Source organism: Chrysochloris asiatica, unplaced genomic scaffold (assembly GCF_000296735.1).
Source record: "Chrysochloris asiatica unplaced genomic scaffold, ChrAsi1.0 scaffold00186, whole genome shotgun sequence".
In the NCBI taxonomy this organism is placed as follows: domain Eukaryota; kingdom Metazoa; phylum Chordata; class Mammalia; order Afrosoricida; family Chrysochloridae; genus Chrysochloris; species Chrysochloris asiatica.
The window spans coordinates 297,772-303,803 of record NW_006408704.1 but is presented as its reverse complement, the minus strand read 5'-3'; positions in this window follow the sequence as shown (position 1 = coordinate 303,803).

The window sequence follows — 6,032 nt, the reverse complement described above, 5'->3', positions numbered from 1 at the left end:
CCTACATGGCAGATGAGTCCAACATGTCCATATATTGAGAGTTAGCTACATGGCAGATGAGTACAACATGTGTATATTTATAGGGCAAGCTACAAGGAGGCTGAGTTGAACATGTTCACACACAGAGAGCTGGCTCCATGGCAGATGAGACCAACATGTATATATAGAGGACTAGCTACTAGGCAAATATGTCCAACATATTCATACAGAGAAATCTGGCTGCATGGCTGAGGAGTCCAACATGTTCGTATACAGAGAGCTAGCTACATGAAAGACAAGACCAATATTTTCATATACAGAGAGGTAAGTACATGGCTGATTAGACCAACATATCCATGTACAGAGCCGGTTACATCGCAGATGAGTACAAACTATCCATATATAGAGAACTAGCTACATGACATGGTAGTGCAACATTTCTATATACAGAATTCTAGCTACATGACAGATGAGTCAATCGTGTCCATATACTGAGAGCTGGTTACATGGCAGTGTAGTCCAACATGTCCATATACAGGGTCCTGGCTTCATGGAGGATGAGTCTAACATGTCCATATACTGAGAGTTATCTACTTGGCAGATGAGTCCAACATGTGTATATCAAGATGGCTAGCTACAAGGCAGATGAGTTGAACATATTCATACAGAGAGAGCTGGACACATGCCTGATGAGTCCAACATGTCCATATACAGTGAGGTACCTACATGGCCGACAAGTCCAATATGTTCATATATAGAGAGCTACTTACATGGCAGATCAGTCCAACATATCCATACACAGATCTAGCTACATGGCATATGAGGCCAAAATGTCCATATACAGATAGTTAGCTACATGGCAGAGCAGTGCAACATTTCCATATACAGAGTTCTAGCTACAAGGCAGATGACTGCAATGTGTCCATATACTGGGAGGCAGCTACATGCCAGAGTAGTCCAACATTTCGATATACATAGTAATAGCTACATGGCAGTTGAGTCCAACATGTCCATATACTGATAATGAGCTACATTGCAAATGAGTCCAACATGTGTATATTTATAGGGTAAGCTACAAGGCAAATGAGTCGAACATATTCATATAGAGAGAGCTGGCTACATGGCTGATGAGTCCTACATGTCCATATATTGACAGCTATCTACATTGCAGACAAGTAAAATATGTTCATATACAGAGAGCTACCTACATGGCAGATCATTCCAACATATCCATGCACTCAGAGCTAGCTACATGGCAGATGAGTCCAAAATGTCCATATACAGTGTACCACCTTCATGGCAGATGATTCCAAAATGTTCATATACTGAGAGTTAGCTACATGACAGATGAGTCCAACAGGTGTATATTTAGAGGGCTAGCTACAAGACAGATTAGCTGAACATATTTATACAGAGATAGCTGGCTACATGGCTTATAAGTACAACATGTCCTTATACTGCAAGCTACCTACATGACAGACAAGTCCAATACGTTCATAGACAGTGTTTAACCTACATGGCAGATCACACCAACATATCCATGGACAGAGGGATAGCTACATGGCAGACAAGTCTAATATGTTCATATACAGAAAACTAGTTCCATGGCATATCAGTTCAACATATCCATGCACAGAAAGCTAGCTGCATGGCAGACAAGTCCAAAATGTCCATGTACAGATAGCTAGCTTCATGGTAGACAAGTCAAATGTTCATATACAAAGAGCTACCTACATGCAGATCAGCCCAACTTATCCATGCACAGCAAGCTAGCTACATGGCAGACGAATCCACAATGTCCACATACAGAGACCTAGCTAAATGGCAGATTAGTGCAACATTTCCACATACAGAGTTCTACTTATATGGCCGATGAGTCCAGTGGGTCCATACACAAAGAGCTAGCTACATGGCAGTGTATTCCAACATATCCATATACAGAGCACTAGCTACATGACAGATGAGTCCAAAGTGTCCATATACTGAGAGTTAGCTACATGGCAGAGTAGTCCAACATGTCTATATATAGAGTACTAGCTACATGAACATGAGTCCAACATGTCCCTTATAGTGAGTCCAACATGTATATATAGAGGACTAGCTACAAGACACATGAGTCCAAAATGTTCATACAGAGAGAGCTGGCAACATGGCAGATGAGTACAAATTGTCCATATACAGAGAGCTAGCTACATGGCAGACATGTCCCATATGTTCGTATTTAGCGAGCTAGCGACATGGCAGACGAGTTGATTATGTCCATATACAGAGAGCTAGATACATGAAAGAGTATTGCAACATTTCCATATACAGAGTTCTATTTACATGGCAGATGAGTCCAACATGTTCATATACTGATAGCCAGTTACATGGCAAATGAGTCCAATGTGTCCGTATACTGAGAGTTATCTACATGGCAGATGAGTCCAACATGTATGTATACTGAGAGTTTGCTACATGGCAGATGACTCCAACATATATATATATATTGAGGACTAGCAACAAGACAGATGAGTCCAACATGACCATATACTGTGAGTTAGCTACATTGCAGACAAGTCCAACATGTGTGTATTTAAGGGGCAAGCTAAATGGCAGATGAGTCAAACTTATTCATACAGAGAGAGTTGGATACATGGCTGATGAGTGCAACATGTGCATATACAGAGAGATAGCTACATGGCAGACAAGTTCAATATGTTCATATACAGGGAGATACCTACATGGCAGATCAGTCCAATATATACATGCGGAGATAGCTAGCTACATGTCAGATGAGTCCAAAATGTACATATACAGAGAGCTAGCTACATGCCAGAGTAGTGTAACATTTCCATATACAGAGTACTAACTACATGGCAGATGAGTCCTACATGTCTATACACCGAGAACTATCTTCATGGCAGAATAGTCCAACATGTCCATATAGAGAGTACTAGGCAGACGAGTCCAGCATGTGTATATATAGAGGATTTGCTATAATGAAGATTAGTCCAACATGTTCATTCAGAGAGAGCTGGCTACAAGTCTGATGAGTTCAACATGTCTATATACAGAGAGCTAGCTACTTGGCAGATAATACCAATATGTACATATACAGAGAGCTACCTACATGGCAAATCAGTCCAACATATCCATGCACAGAGAGCTAGCTACATGGCAGACGAGTACAGAATATTCAGGTATAGAGAGCTACCTATATGACAGATTAGTGCAACATTTCCATAAACAGAGTTTTAGCTACATGGCAGATGAGTCCAACATTTCCATATAATGAGAGTCTGCCACATAGCAGATGAGTCCAACAAATGTATATATAGAGGACTACCTACAAGGAAGATGAGTCCATCATGTTCATACGCAGAGAGCTGGCTACATGGCTGATGAGTCCAACATGTCCATATACAGAAAGCAAACTACATGGCAGACGAGTCCAAAATGTCTATATTCAGAAAGCTAGTTACATGGCAGACGAGTCCAACATGTCCATATAAAGAAAGCTAGCTACATCATAGAGTCGTCCAACATGTCCTTATACAGAGTATTAGCTACATGGCAGAAAAATCCAACATGTTCTTATACTGAGAGTTAGCTACATGGCAGAGTAGTCCAACATGTCCATATGCAGAGTACTAACTACATACAGATGAGTCCAACAGGTCCATATACTTAAGAGTTAGCTACATGGCAGATGAGTCCAATATGTATATATAGAGGACTAGCTACAAGGTAGATGAGTCCAACATGTTCATACAGAGAGAGCTGGCTAAATGGCTGATGAGTGAAACATGTCCATATACAGAGGGCTAGCCACATGGCAGACATGTGCCATATGTTAATATACAGAGAGCTACCTACATGGCAGATCACTCAAGCATATCTATGCACAGAGAACTAGAGACATGGCTGACGAGTTGATAATATCCATATACAGAGAGCTAGATACATGACAGAGTATTGCATCATTTTCATGTACTGAGTTCTAACTACATGGCAGATGAGTCCAACGTGTCCATATACTGAGAGTTATCTACATGGCAGATGAGTCCAACATGTACATATACTGAGAGTTAGCTACATGGCAGATGAGTCCAACATGAATATATAAAGGATGAGCAACACGTCAGATAAGTCCAACATGTCCATATAATGAGAGTTAGCTACATGACAGACAAGGTCAACATGTGTATATTTAGAAGGCTAGATACAAGGCAGATGAGTCGAACATATACATACAGAGAGTGCTGGATACAGGGCTGATGAATACAAAATGTCCATGTACTTAGAGGTAGCTACTTGGTAGACAATTGTAGTATGTTCATATGTAGAGAGATACCAACATGGCAGATCAGTCCAAGATATACATATAGAAAGAGCTAGCTACATGGCAAAGTAGTGCAACATTTCCATATACAGAGCAAGCTACATGGCAGATGAGTCAAAAACATCCCTATACAGAGAGGTAGCTACATGGAAGAATACTGCATCATTTCCATATACATAGTTCTGGCTATATGACAAATGAGTCAAACTTGTCCATATACAGAGAACAAGCTACATGGCAGAGTACTCCAACATGTCCATATAAAGTGTATTAGCTAAATGGCAGATGGGTCCAAATGTCCATATAGTGACAGTTATCTACATGGGAGATGAGTCCAACATGTGTATATAGAGAGAATTAGCTACAAGGCAGATGATGCCAACATATTCATACAGAGAGAGCTGGCTACATGGCTGATGAGTCCAACCTGTCCATATACTGAGAACTAGCTACATGGCAGACAAGTACAATATGTTCATATACAGAGAGCTACCTACATGGCAGATTAGTCCAACATATCCATGCTCAGACAGAAATCTACATGGCAGACGAGTCATAAATGTCCATATACAGAGAGCTAGCTACATGGCAGAGTAGTGCAACATTTGCATATGCAGGGTTCTAGCTACATGGTAGAGGAGTCCAACGTGTTCATACACTGTGAACTAGGTCCATGTCAGAGTCGTCCAACATTTCCATATACACAGTACTAGCTACATGTCGGATGAGTCCATCATATCCATATACTGAGTGTTAGCAACATGGCAGATGAGATTAACATGTTTATAAAGAGGATTAGCTACAAGGAAGATGAGTCCAACATGTTCATACAGAGATTGTCTACATGGCTGATGAGTCCAACATGTCCATATACAGAGAGCTAGCTTCGCGGCAGAAAAGTCCAATATATTCTTATACAGAGAGCTTCCTGTATGGCAAATCAGTCCAATATATCTATGCACATAGAGCTAGCTACATGGAAGACAAGTCCAAAATGTTCATATACAGAGAGCAAGCTACATGGTAGAGTAGTGCAACATGTCCACATACAGAGTTCTAGCTACGTGGCAGATGAGTCGAACGTTTCCATATACTGAGTGCTAGCTACATGGTATAGTAGTCCAAGATGTACATATACAGAGAGCTAGCTACAATGCAGAACATTGCAACATATCCAAGTACAGAGAGCTAGTTACAGGGCAGAATAGAGCAATATTTCCATATAAAGAGTTCTAGCTACATGGCAGATGAGTCCAATATGTCCATATACTGAGAGATAGCTACATGGCAGAGTAGTGCAACATTTCCATATACAGAGTTCTAGCTACATGGCATATTAGTCAAACGTGTCCATATACTGAGAGCTAGCTACATGGCAGAGTAGTCCAACATGTCCATATACAGAGTGCTTGCTACGTGACAGATGAGTTCAACATGAATATACTGAGAGTTAGCTACATGGCAGATGAGTCGAATGTGTGTATATAAAGGACTAGCTACAAGTCAAATGAGTCCAACATGTTCATACAGAGAGAGCTGGCTACATGGCAGATGAGTCCAACATGTCCATATACAGAGAGCTAGCTACATGGCATACAAGTCCAATATGTTCATATACTGAGAGCTACCTACATGGCATATCAGTTCAACATATCCATGTAAAGAGAGATATATGGCAGATGAGTCGAAAATGTCCACATACAGAGAACTAGCTATGTAGCAGAGCAAT